The sequence below is a fragment of the Adiantum capillus-veneris genome, chromosome 22 (assembly GCF_014529385.1).
Source record: "Adiantum capillus-veneris isolate H3 chromosome 22, ASM1452938v2, whole genome shotgun sequence".
Classification (NCBI taxonomy): Eukaryota; Viridiplantae; Streptophyta; class Polypodiopsida; order Polypodiales; family Pteridaceae; genus Adiantum; species Adiantum capillus-veneris.
The window spans coordinates 130510576-130524932 of NC_140952.1; positions in this window are offsets into that span (position 1 = coordinate 130510576).

Genomic DNA, 14357 nt, shown 5'->3' on the forward strand with positions numbered 1-14357 from the left:
GTAGGGTCTAAAGATTTTCTCCATTAAACCATTGAACATGGCTAGTGCATTAGTCAAGCCAAAAGGCATGACTAGATATTCATAAAGTCCAAACGTTGTATGAAACACGGTCTTTATGATATCTTCATCATTCACTATCCTTATTTGATGGTAGCCACTTTTAAGGTCAATCCTACTAAAGTAGGTAGAACCTTGTAGTTTATCAAACAAATCTTCTACCTGAGGTATGGGAAATCTACTTTTGATAGTGACATGGTTTAGTGCGCGATACTCCACACACATGGGGTATGTACCATTTATTTTTTGCCCTAAAAGGACTGGAGAATAAAAGGGAGAGGAGCTAGGCCTCAACATCCCTTTGTCTACCAATTATTGTACTTGCCTCATGATCTCCTCTAGTTGTGAGCTTGGGAAACTCAGTAAGGAGGCTTGTTAGGCAGTGAGCTTTCTGGCAGGAGCTCAATTTGATGGTCATCATCCCCTCATTTTGGAGGTAAGTCCATAGGGATATCATCGATGAGCACATCTTGGAATCCTTTTAGAAAATTAGACAAATCTAACTCTTCTTGATTACATTGATGAAACATTAGGACCTTTTAGGGACTCTTTGACAAAAATCATGTACGCAAAAACTGAGCTCTTCATTGATTTATCAAAAGCAGGAGGATTTACAAGTGGTACGACCAGACTCACAAGCATATATATACATGCTCTTTTGCTTGTAGGTAAGTAGATTCTCCTCTCATGTTGGCAGCCGTGCGATTGAACCATGGTGCCCCTAGGATAGCATCCTCATGTTGGACAGGAGAGATGAAAAAGTCTTCTTTGTTGACATAGCTTTGGACATGAAGCCTGAACTTCCCAATCAAGGGAGTAACGAAGTCTTGCTATCCCTTGAAAGAGGTATCGATAGTTACAGTATTTTCCATCTTGAAAGCTTGAATGCCCAACTTGGTGGCGAACTCCGTTGATGAAGTTGTGAGTACAGCCAAGGTCGAACAAGATGAAGGAATCATGCTCCCTTACCTTTCCCCAAGCATAGGAGAGAGGTGATCCTTTGCAATGAGCATCCTCTTTTGGAGCTTCGATAGTGGAAGCTCTAGGAGTCTCATTGTGGACATTTCTCTTGGGGCAAGAACGGTAGCCATGTCCTTGCTCCCCACACTTAAAACATTTGTGGTCCTTGCGAAAAGCTTCAAGCTCTCCCAGAGAGAGTTTATTTTCACCTTTGTAAACTCCCTTGTCCTTGGACCGATTGTTGTTGTTGGAATTGCCTTGGGAAGAAATTTGGACATTGGTTTTCTCCTTTGCATCACTTTTGTCTTTTCTTTCCATGGGCTTGACATTCTTTCTAGCCCCTTGTTGGAAATTGATGCGCGAAGCAACCATAGTGTGGTGAATTACTTTGTTGATAAAATCAGGCCGTTAAGAGTTGACTTACTCGGCCATCTCTTCAGGTAATCCCACATAGAATTGTTGCTTTTGCGCGGTGAAGTTTATCTTTTGGAAGATAGTAGCCTTGAGATGTAAATCCCAAAACTTGTCCATATATTTGTGGATAGACTCATGGGAGAGAAGCTTCAAACTCTTCCATTCGGTAAGCACTTTGTCCTTTGCATCGCTTGCAAGGAATTGCTTCATGATGCAGGAAATTCATAGACTTTTCCATGTCTTTGGGGCATCGCCATTGCCATGAAGGCTAGCCCACCATTGACGAACCGATTTCTGGAAGTGCATACCTACATGGCGTAGCTTGGAGGAATCCCTGAAGCCCTAGTCTCCAAAGGCTGCATCAAATTGCTGGATGAAGGCCAATACTTTGTCAGTAGCACCAAAGGTGCCATCATAGATGAGAAAAGAGATACTCTTTCCTCCCTCTTTCAACTTTTTGAGCTTTTGAGACCTTCGCCATGCAGGGTAATATTTGTGATGTCCTCCCCTCTTGTATTCTCTAGGAGAATAGCCATAGCTTTCGTCGAAAGAAGAGGAAGGTGAAGAAGAAGGAGAAGAGGGTGACCTCTTTCTTGACCTTTTCTTCCCTTTCTTCCTCTCTTCCCTTTCGGAGTGACGAGGAGGACTGTGGGTTGACCGTTTCCTCTTGGGAGGAGTTGGCGACCGTCTAGACTGCCGTCTTCGTGGAGCCACATTTTTAGAGAATTTATTGCTTTCTCATTCTTTGGATTCCTCCTCTTGTATGGGAGAGAGTCTTCTTTTGGGGGTCTCATAAAGAGGCCTCCTAAGCTCTCTCTCCTCTTGGAGAGGAAGGGAAATCTCATAAGCACGAAGTTGTTGAGTAACTTTGGCTTGCAAAGCAGGGTTGCTGCAACAAGATAATTGACAAACATGGGGGCATCATTATTAGCACCTTCATGTGCAAATTTAAAGGTATCCAACGGTGTACCTCGAACTAAGTCCTTCTTAACCAAGATAATAGATCCATGTCCCACTTACCCTATTGCAATAAACAAGCCCAACCTTTCATGGACAACCTAAGGACCTCTCTTCTTAAGCAAGAAAAGAGAAACCAATAGCTCCTATACCAATGTAATGGAAATGGTCTATGACCTTTGAGAATAGCGGAATTAGGAGAATTAAAGAGAGCATTTTTGTGAGACTACTTTGAGAACATAGAGGGTGAACTTATTTAGTGGTAGCAACTTAATCATAATACTTGATTAACTTGGCATGAATAATACTTTTGCACGAGACAGAGTTTAGAGAACTTGAAAACAGTTGAGGACTGGATTTATGTGAAGCCGCGGTCCCCCCTCCAATAGGCTTTTGTATTATAGATTCTCCCATCAGGAGAGACTTGGTACAATACACTCTTTGTGTTCCTTGTGACCTAGGTGATGCAATGAAGATGGGAGGCTTCATGCATCACGAGCATAACATAGACTTTGTAAAAAGCATTAATCATCCCTAGCCTCAATCCAAAGGCCTGAAACACCTTCAAAGGTGGAGAGAGCTAGTGGGGAATGAGGGTAGGGAAGAGGAAGAAGAAACATTCATAGGAGAAAGAAACCCTCACTTATCATCACTCTTCTTGCTAGCATGCATAATAGCATAGTAATGAAGATGGAGAAGATGGCAAGCTTAAGCATTGAATCATGGTTCTTTGGTTGGATTTGCATTCCATAGCCAAGAGTGTTGGTGTAGGCTCTCAACTTCTCTACTAGCTTGGAGAAGGAGATGGAGCTCTTGCACTTGCAACTCACACAATGAGAGAGAGAGAGAGAGAGAGAGAGAGAGAGAGAGAGAGAGAGAGAGAGAGAGAGAGAGATTGGGGGAGAGTATACCCCCAAAGCTAGCCCCCTCCTTGCTTTGGTAGACCCCCTCTTCTAGCACTATCTTGCACATGGTTGGACCTCCTCTAGCTCCTACAATGAGGGCTCATCTCCCCATGTGTAGGGATACGCATTGACTTTTGAAACACCTTACCTCCTCAAGCACCTTAGTCATGGAGCACCTTAGCACCTCGGTCATTAAGCACCTCAAGCACCTTAGTCAGCAAGCATGACACGTAACTCAAGCTTGGGCCGGGTTCCCACCTCAAGCACAACCCTAGCTTACCTTATGTTAAAGGACTTTTAACACTACCATTGTAGGTCTTTAATGAAGCTAACCCTAATGTCCTTAAGCTCCATTACCTAGCCTTGCTCTTTGACATATCATCTCTCATTTGGACCCCTTTACCATTGGCCCCGTGTTGAGATAGCCCTAGATTACCTCAGGTCAAAGGACTTTTAACACTACCATTGGAGGTCTTTAATGAAGCTAACCCTAAGGTCTTTAAGCTCAATTAGCTAGCCTTGCTCTTTGACGTATCATCTCTCATTTGGACACCTTTACCATTGGCCTCGTGTTGAGATAGACCTAAAAGCACTTGTCTATATTCTAACCTTTGTTCTCGTTCATTATCCCACATTAAATGGTCAATTTAATATGAGAAAATCATTTGGGTTGGTTAGATATAATATTTTATGACAATTTCAACATTCATTTGTCAATTACCGTGATCAATGCAAAATTATTGACTTGAATTCTTTAATGAGCTTGCTAACACGCTTCTTACCTTGTTTGCATTGGTATATCCTACAATGATTGAACTCCAAGAGATTATATGTCAGATCAAAACATGGTCATGATCACATTCTTTTCAAGGAGCATCTGGCTAACAATGTCTTCGTGACTTGGATACACAACATGCAGTCTTACATCGAGAAACTTACCTTTAAAACGCAAGCATAGCTGACACACCTTGCTTTTCATCTAGTGAAATACCCCTTACCTCATTACAAAAGTGATTTACATCTTTAACCACTATTTTATGTCTCTTTCACTACAAGAGGTTGTGTGCTCTTGTGACGCTCTTAGCGACGGAAATACACTGGGTTTTTATAACCCCCGGCGTCGCTATAACCGTCGCTAAAAGCGTCGCTACGAGAGCGTCGCTATCTGCGTCGCTATAGCCGTCGCTATAGGCGTCGCTATATAGCGACGCTCATAGCGACGCCTATAGCGACGCAGATAGCGACGCTCTCACAGAAGAGTATAGCGACGCATATAGCGACGCTACAGAGCCATAAATAGCGACGCTTATAGCGACGCCTGAGAGAATATTTTTTTGGTGGCAGGGCATTGAATGCCCTGCCACCCATCAACCATATTGTACTTGATTCACTTTTTTAAAAAAGTGCAAAGGTAAATAATAGACCCAAAATAGTCACCCACAAGACGCATTGTTTGCAAAATTGACAATTGTACACATCATAGACAAACTGAATTGATTGGCAAATGTAATAATGACAATTGTACAACATCATAGGCATAAAGAATTGATTGGCAAAAGGAATTGCGGTGACAAATGTAATAATATACATGGTTCAAAAAGACGTATAAAATCCGTCTCATGATACATAAGCTATGAGAAACCCTAAACTAATGCTATCTAGCTACGGCTAAACTGACGTCGTTTAATCAGACGTCTCATCGCGTCCAAGCGGCGTATCTGTCGGATTCTGCAAAAAAAGACAATAAGACAGTTTTCAGTAAATATAAACATATAACGACATTTATAAAACAATACAAAAAATAAAAAAGAGTAAACCCTAATACTAACCATGCCGCCGCGAGAACTGAGAATGTCCATCAGGGCGTTTAAGCCCTTCCTGCCTGCGTACTCGCGCTCGTACGGTGTGGGATCACGTCCTGTCATCGACCACTGTCAAAACATACAAAGATTTCATTATGTTAGAACTAAAAAACTCATAAACCCTAAACTATCGAACATGCATAAAGAGCAATGTGAAAAGACTTACAAAATCGGCCTCAAATGATGCCCATCCACCGCTCCCCAAGTGGTGCGAGCTCTCTGCCTCTACTCGCGCTCTGGCTGCATCCTTTTGTTGCTTCCACTTGTTGGGATTCTCGCGCGCTGCTTTCTTCGCATTCTTCCAATCTTCTTTGGCCAGCCAATCTGGCCTATTCCACCCATTCTTGATTGCTTTTTGCACTTCGGAACGCTTGTGTTTGCAGTATTCGCGCATTCGAATCTTCATCAGGTCTTCATTGAAGCGCTGATCCCGTGTTGGAACGGGAAACTCATCATGAAGTATGCTGATGACTCTGTTTTTTAAATCACTTGGTACTTCACTCCATTTGTTTAGTATATAGTGTCTAAACAGCTGAGAGCAAAGACCACGCATGCGCGAGATCACCTTCTTGCCGTCATCATCCATGATGATGCCGCCGCTGATGTCGACGGAGTAAGGCAAGCCCTCTGGCCGGTGACGCGTGAACCTGGGTGTCCCGGCAGGGGTCTCTAGCGGCGTGTCGATGGGGGTACGGACGTCAGGTGTCTCCATCGGCGTCTGGGCGCCGAAGCGAGGAGTGTCGAGTGGGGTGGCTCCTGGCGGAGTAGGTAGAGGTGTGTAGCTTCTAGGAACAGTCAGCCGTGCAAAACCTGGCGTAGACGGCGATGCTGTGGCTGGTGTGGGGGCGAGCAAAGAAGGGGAGGGTAAAGAGCCTCGTCGAACACGAGGCGGTGTGGAGGCATCGGTGGCGGAATCCCCACAACAACCGCCACCGCCACCACTAGAGCGCCGGTGTCTAGACGAGTGTGACGCTCGTCTCGTCGACGCCGAAGCTTCGGAGCGCGCCGAATGCTCCGAAAGAGAGGGAGATGCGGATGGTGTAGGAACGCGCGATGATGCGCCAGAGCGATGACGCTCCACGTACCACTGTCTCTGCTGCGGTGACAAAGAAGAAAGAAACTCCTCATCATCCATACCTGCATTAAACACACGAATATTTAAACTTAATATTGAATGAATAGAGTAGACAATGACGCAAAGACCATTAAATACAATGACGTAATGACGCATATAAATACAATGACGCAACGAATCGAGTGATAGAAGAGGCAAGTCGAAAACTCAGAATTTTCAATCAAAAGATGTGAGCGCGAGTAGAAAAGAGCGTTACACACCATGGAAGCTACTTAGAGAGCTAGAGCTTTTACAGCACGGAGCAAAATTGTTCAAATACAATATTTGTGGCTTTAAGAGATCTCTCTCTCATCCTCGCATAACTCAGCATAACTTCCTATATCTATATAGAGCTCTCCGTTTAAACACATATCCTCTGTTTCGTTTTGTAGCTCCTCTGCATGCACCCCATATAGAGTAGTAGCATCTTGATGCTCGTCTGGCACCACCGCAGCGGCTTCTGATTGAGCATCTTCTCTGATCTCCTCCATTGATGTCGTTGTGATTGGCACATGGTAGCCTTCATACGTCCTTGCACTACGAGGGGCTACCTCTATGACGTACCACCAGTTTGATGTAGACTTTGTAGGATGAAATACTACCTGCCAGAGCCACATAACTTACATGAGAGCTTTCAAGCACATAACTTGTAAAAGGGGGATGTTAACTATTTATATACTTACTTGTTCACAATGCTCGGGTAGTACGAAAGTGTCTCTTAGGTCAGTCCATTTCTTAGTAGAATCCACCTCAAGAAAACCAGACTCTCCTCTACGCACAGTAGCGTTTCGACCCTCCATGATTATCTTGAACCATTGCACGTCGAACAAGTCGACAAAAAATCCTCTGTAATCGATCCTCAAAATCTCTTGCAGCGTGCCGAAGTAAGTGAGTTCCGCCACCACGGGATCTGCATCAGAGGAACGTCGTCGACTAGACTGTTCAAATTTTGCCATGATTCCACAATCTTGAGTAAAACGCTTTTTGTCGATTCGTTCCACCCTAAAATGTCGACCTTTACACCATGCTGCTGTGTATGACTTATACTACAACGAACAAAGATTATGAGTGGCCGTTCAAACGTTTATAAATAAAGTCACTTGCTAGTCGTACATTGCAAACTTACCTTGGTCGCGCAACCCCGAGAGTACTCCCACTCTTCTTCAGTCACTTCGTCACCGCATTGTTGTGCGCTTTTCAATTGGTTGTGCAACCATCTTAAGCTCATGAAGGTTGGTAGGCTCTCCAGAACCGCTGGATAGTGCATCGGTGGTCATCTTCCCCGTCTCCACTCGATTCGTGCCCTTTGTCGCTCTTGCTTTGCATCCTCATATTGTGAAATCCACTTTTGCATCACTGGATTGTGAAGCATGCAAAATCGGTTGATTTTAGCCTCTAGATCTTCCGTCATCTTCTTCTCAACACCGAGATTGCACATGACAATCCCAGATATGCGCTCATCATCTATGGTTCGCCATAGCGTGTCCCGGGATTTATCAAATCCGTCTAGCCACTCTCCAATGTACACTAGGGACTCTGATACCAACCAACCTTCTGCCATGCTACCCTCCGGACGTGCCTTTTGACGCACATATCCCTTAAGCGTTTTCATGAAACGCTCTAAGAAGAACATCCATCTGGAATGAACTGTGCCAGCTATTTCCACCTCATCAACTATGTGAATAAGAAGATGCACCTGAATGGTTAGCATTGTAGTAGGAAAATGTTTCTCAAACATGCACACAAGCTCCGCAGCATTTAGTTTGGCGAATGGTATGGAGTCTACGTTGATCTCCTTTTGTGAGATCCATTGCACCAGCTTTGCAAGTTTGTAGATTGTGTTACGGATGTCGAGAGACAAACATCCCTCAATGGCAACCGGTAAAATAAACTGTAAAGTATGTGCAGCAATGATATTAAAGTCCACATTTTATGCAATGATATTAAAGTCCACTATGAACGTACCTGACACATTTTATGCCAATCGTGTGACTTCAAACCGGTAAGCTTTCCTTCTTTAGTAAAACACGTTCGGAGCGAGTGCATTACGCCAGTGGGGGTCCGCAAAGATCGAATGGCCTCTTTTACTTTGCGTTCTTGGGCTCCTGTGAAAATCCATGGTGCTTTAGGAAGTTTTATCGATCCATCAGACGCTGTTTGCGGCCAATATTGCTCCATACGATCCACATTTCTAAGGTCAACTCTGGCTCCCAAAGTATCTTTCTTGCCGGTCAAATGGTCCCATAGTAGATTACCCACATTCTTGAATATGTGCATTGGATCGAGCAAGTGATTGATCACGAGTTGGGGCCAGTATGGTAACTCGTACCATAGAGATAGTCTCTTCATCCCTGGAGGCAATCCGTCATCGCACATCTCCTTCTGCTCTAACCATGCTTGTGCAGACATCCTTGGTGGCTCTCTTCCCAAAAAGCCGTCGCGTAACACATGATTCTCCGGAAGATACGCTTGATGACCTTCGTAGATTTGCTTCTTCAGTGAGGGTGCCCTACGTGCATTCAGTCTAGGTCCACATGTGACACATGCTCTGTATCCGCTTGTTTGAAGCCCTGCATGTATACACATGATAATAGATCAACTATGGGGAAAAACAAGATTTACAGTGTCTGAGAGAGGAGTGTCAATAGATCACCTGAGCATTCTGTTAGCCCGGGATAGTCATGCATGGTCCACATTAGAATACCTCTGATCAAAGCATTCCGTCGTCCTGTGTGTCGGCTCATATCCACCACCTCTATGCCAATCCACAATTGTTGTAGCTCTTCCAATAGTGGACGAAGATACACATCCATATTCCCCACTTTATATCGCCCTGGCACAATCAAGCTTTAGCCATAGGTGCCCCTTCTTCGTAGTCAACCACGGGGGAATGTTGTAGTTGACGATGACAACGGGCCATACACTGTAAGATGTTGATCTTTGACCAAATGGATTTACGCCATCCATAGCCAGGCCTAAGCGCAAATTTCGAGCTTCCCTGGCAAAATCCGACCATGTTCCATCTATATGTTTCCAGGCTGCGCAATCTGCAGGAATTCGTAGCACACCATCCGAAGATTTATTCTCCTCATGCCATGATGCTAGGGCGGCCATGGACTTACATTCGAAGAAATGCTTGATGCGAGGAAGCAAAGGAAAATGTCGCAAAACCTTTTGTGGAATTTTTGTCCCGTGGAGATCTACTCGATATCTTTCGGAATCACATTTCGGACACTTCTCCATGTCTGTGTATTCCCCTCTGAAAAGAATGCAGTCATTAGGACAAGCGTGGATAGAATTGTAATCCATCCCCAAGTTTCGCAAAATCTTTCTTGCTTCATCTCGGGAATCTGGCATCACATTGTCAGCTGGTAGAATGTGCTCTTTCAGCAATCTACACAACATAAAAATATGATACAGTCGTGTAAAAATCTATCAGATCATTATACATTTAGAGTTCTATTAAAGTAAACTAATTGTAATAGATCACCTGAAAAGCGCTGTGACGCTAGTGTCACTCCATCCAAACTTTGCCTGCATGTTGAGAAGAACCAGGAGTGCTTTCAATCTAGACATACGTGCTCCATTATACAATGATGTATCGGCTTCACTTTTCATATCATCATAGATAAGCCTTTCTGAATCCATGATCGTCTCGATCATTTCATCAATCTCGGGCTCAAACATTGCCTCGTTGGGAATGTGCTCTGCATGATCATCCCCCGAGCTGTCAGAGGCTACATCTTGTGGCCTCACATATGCTGCTTGACCAAAGCGCCTGCGAATACGTCTATTGGGTTGCAAGATTGCTGCTTGTTGGCCAGCGTCAGAGTCCGACGAGTTATAATTGGCAACAACTCGATCTATAATAAATGGATCGAACTCGCCAAATTCACGAACGTGCTGCAAAGAAACACGTCTTGTCCGTCGCACAGCATGCTTGCATTGATTACAAGGACATAAGACCCTCGTTGAGAGACAGGTGTTTCGGTTGGACGGTCCCACATCCTCGTCGCTACTCATAATGAGGATAAAAAACTTATAACCTGGACAACAAATTTTATATTCTATTGGCAATCTTCGTCTTATCTCTCTCTCTCTCTCTCTCTCTCTCTCTCTCTCTCTCTCTCTCTCTCTCTCTTTACCTCACATTCTCTAGTCATGTCCAATCCCCGCACACCTCGGTCTAGAGGTGCACGGAGATCAGAACCACCGGGTTATAATCTCGTCTTTATTGGTCAATACCTATATTTGTGGGTACAAGAAATCTAGACACCCACGTCTACATGATACTGCATGTAGTGGACAAAATCCCTTTGCCTCTTCTCTAGCTGTAGCACTTCACTTCATCTTAACATCTTTTCACAGTAGATCTTTTCACTGTTCGTCTAACTCTAAACCCTAAACCGTAAGTAATTCTTGCGTGGACTCGATCTAACGTAAATAAGCGTAAATCTAAATAAACGTAAATCTAACTAAAAATAAAGCTAAATCTAATTTAACGTAAGTCTAATGACTAGAGGTTGTCTAGATGGTCATTGTGTCGGGGATGTAGTGACTCTTGCCGCCCTGAAGATCCACCTTCTTCCCTATCTTCTGAAGACATTTCACCAGTACTTTTGTTACCATATACATGTGGTAGTGATGTGTGTGAACACACTAGGACCGCCGGGGCATTTTTTCCCTCTTTAGGAGGTTTTTTCCCCTGTGCATTGTATATACGCCCATCACTCTAGGGCTATCTATCTTTCCATTGCACACTAAGTAACACACTCTCTATTGTGTGCTTTGAGCTTCCTTCGTCTTCTCCAAGCTGTGTGTGTTTCTCTGCAACCCTAATTCCAACAATTGGTATCAGAGCAGGTCACGTCCTCCCGGGCTTAGTCGCAAGCTGCTCCAGCACACGCCTGCTCACTTTCTCCGATTTCAGTGAGCTTTGGCAAGCGTTCGTAGGTCGACAAATATTTTGGGAAAGCTCGAAGAGCTTGGTCTGCTCAGAATTTTGATTTGGGCTCATTTCGGCCTCCGTTTCCACTACGGGCAGTACTGCACAGGTTATTTCGTCATTTTGTGCAGATTTTCTGTCAGTGCCGTTTTTTGCATAACAGGTGCCTTATAGTCTTCTACGGTTTGTGCTATATAGCACAAGTTGTTCCTGCTCCATTTCTCCTATTTTCGGGCAGTTTTCACATCAGGTGCAGCATTTACCATGGCTGACAACAACAACACAGATGTGTTCAAGATGTTTGCTGCTGAGGACAGGTTGGATGGGGACAACTACCCTATGTGGGCTTATATGATGCAACACGTTCTTGTGTCAAAAGGTGTCTGGAACATTGTGCAGGGCATTGATGTACGTCCTGGTTCTGAAGATGTAGGCGATATTGAGGATGTTGCAGGTCTTGCTGCAAGGATTGCAGCTGTTAGAGTTGTTTTGCCTACAGCAGAACAAGCTCGTTGGGATGTTAAGGATGCGCAGGCTCATGCATTGATTGCGTTGTCTGTGAAGCGCACCATTATTCCTCACATCCGTTCAGCAAAATCTGCAAAACAGGCTTGGGATATTCTAGCAGGTCTTTATGCAAGCCGCAATGAGGCTAAAATTGCTTTGCTGCGTAAAGAGCTAGAGTCGAAGATTATGCATGAGGAAGATGATATGGACACTTTCCTTGCTAGTGTCAAGGATATCAATGAGCAACTCATTTCTACAGGTGAAGTCATTTCTGACAGTTCCCTTGTGCAGACTGTTCTTGATGTCTTACCAGATTCCTACCAGACTTTTGCTAGTACTTGGAGACTGATGACCCAAGGAAATCCTGAAGTTGTCAAGTTTGATGCATTATGCACATTGCTGTTGCAAGAGTCACTTTCTAGAAAAAACAGGACTAGGCAGCGTGCAGTTGAACAGGCTTTTATTGCTTCTCAAAGAAAGGGTGGTAACAGTAATGCAGCCACTTCTTATGGTTCTGCTGCGAGTGGCAAAATTTCTGTTCCTAATGCTTCTGCTGGCAGCATTTCGTCTGGCAATTCTGGTGATAAGGGCAAAAAGAAGATGCGTTGCCATTATTGTAAAGCCAATGATCACTTGATCAAGTCGTGTCCTAAGTTGAAGGCCAAAGAGGCTAAGAAGAAAGAGGGTGGTTCCACTGCAAATGCTGGTTCCACTACAAATGCAGCCATTGTTGAGTCTTCTGTGAAAGGAGATTGTGATGCTGATGTTGATGCAGAATGGGCTTTTAGCGCAGAGTGCACTTACAATCCTGCTGTCCATGATGCATGCTTGTCAGTTGCTGCAGATTCACATGTGTGGTATTTTGACAGTGGTGCTACAAAGCACATTACCTCACATCGTGAATTGTTTACCTCTCTCGAGTCTGTCCCTCATGGGAATTCAGTCACTTGTGCCAACAACGCCTCTTATCCAGTTCAGGGAGTTGGAAAGATTGTGCTCACTGCTGCTAATGGCAGTTCCTTCACACTTGTTGATGCACTTTATGTACCTGGGATCAAGAAGAATCTCTTGTCTGTATCCGCACTTGCTAGACTTGGACTTGTAGTCAAATTTGTGGATGACAGATGTACAGTTCATGATCTCAGTTTTGGTGATGAAATTGTTGCATCTGGGCTTTTGTGCCGTCGGCTGTATAAGCTCACTTTGTATGACAAGTGTGGACAAAATTTTGCAAATGCTGTTGCAGATTCAAGGGCTATTTCAGATGCAAAACTTTGGCATGCACGTTTTGGTCATCTGAATTTTGCCAGTTTGCTGCGTTTGCAGAAATCTGATATGGTTGCTTCTTTGCCGCCTCTTGAAGCACCTATCAAACATGTTTGTGAAGGCTGTATTCTGGGTAAAATGCAGCGTTCTAAGTTTCCAAAGGATGGTTCAGTTAGGGCCACATGCAGGTTGCAGCTTGTGCATAGTGACGTTTGTGGGCCCATGCAAACTCCGTCCTTGGGCAATTACCTGTACTTCGTGACTTTCATTGATGATTACTCCAGGCATGCGTGGGTATTTCCGCTTAAAGCGAAGTCGGAAGTTTTTATGTGCTTCAAACAATTTTTGGCTATGGCTGAAAATGTCTCAAAATGTACTATGGGCACCCTCCGTTCCGATCGAGGGGGGGAGTATATGTCTCATGAATTTAATGCATTTCTGGCTAGTCGTGGGATAAAACACCAATGTACAGTGCCTTATACACCTCAGCAAAATGGTGTTGCTGAGAGGAAAAACAGGTCACTAACGGAAATGGCACGATGTATGGTCAAAAGTCAAGCTTTGCCGCATTCTTTTTGGCTTGAGGCCATCATGTGTGCCACTTATGTACTTAACAGGTGTCCTACGAAAGCTTTGCAGTCTATTACTCCATATGAAGCATGGCATGATAGAAAACCTTCTATTGAGCACATACGTGTTTTTGGCTGTTTGGCATATGCTTTGGTGCCACAAGTGCAGCGCAGAAAATTGGATGATAAGGCTGTCAAATGTATTTTTGTTGGTTATAGTGCTGAAAGCAAAGGTTACAGGTTGTATCATCCACAAACAAAACGTATTTTGGTTTCACGGGATGTAGTGTTTGTGGAAGATTCTGTTCAACCCTTGCTGTCATGTACTAGAGACAGTAATGTAAGCTCACAGGACATCTATGACACTTTGTTGCCTCTTTTCAGTGGTGGAAATACGAATGTAAGTTCCAATGAGGCAAATGTACAGCCTATGGGGGTTTCTGAAAATGTTTTAGAACAGCCTATTACTGATGCAGATGTACATGATGTACTTGATGAGGAAAGGGCTGAAAATGAGCAGGCTAGAGGTATGCCAAAATGGCTGGTGCACACTTTGCGTGACAGTAAATTGGATGCACCTTTATCTAGTCGTACTCGTTCAGGCTCTCGCCATGCATCTTATGCATCAGATTGTTATGCTTTGGCTATGTCTAGTTTACATGATGTTGAGGAGCCTCTGTCTTTTGATGAAGCACAGAATTCAGAAAATTGGATTGCTGCCATGAAATCAGAATATGATGCACTTATAGAGAATGACACATGGACTTTATGTGATTTGCCTCCTGGCAAAAAGGCCATTGG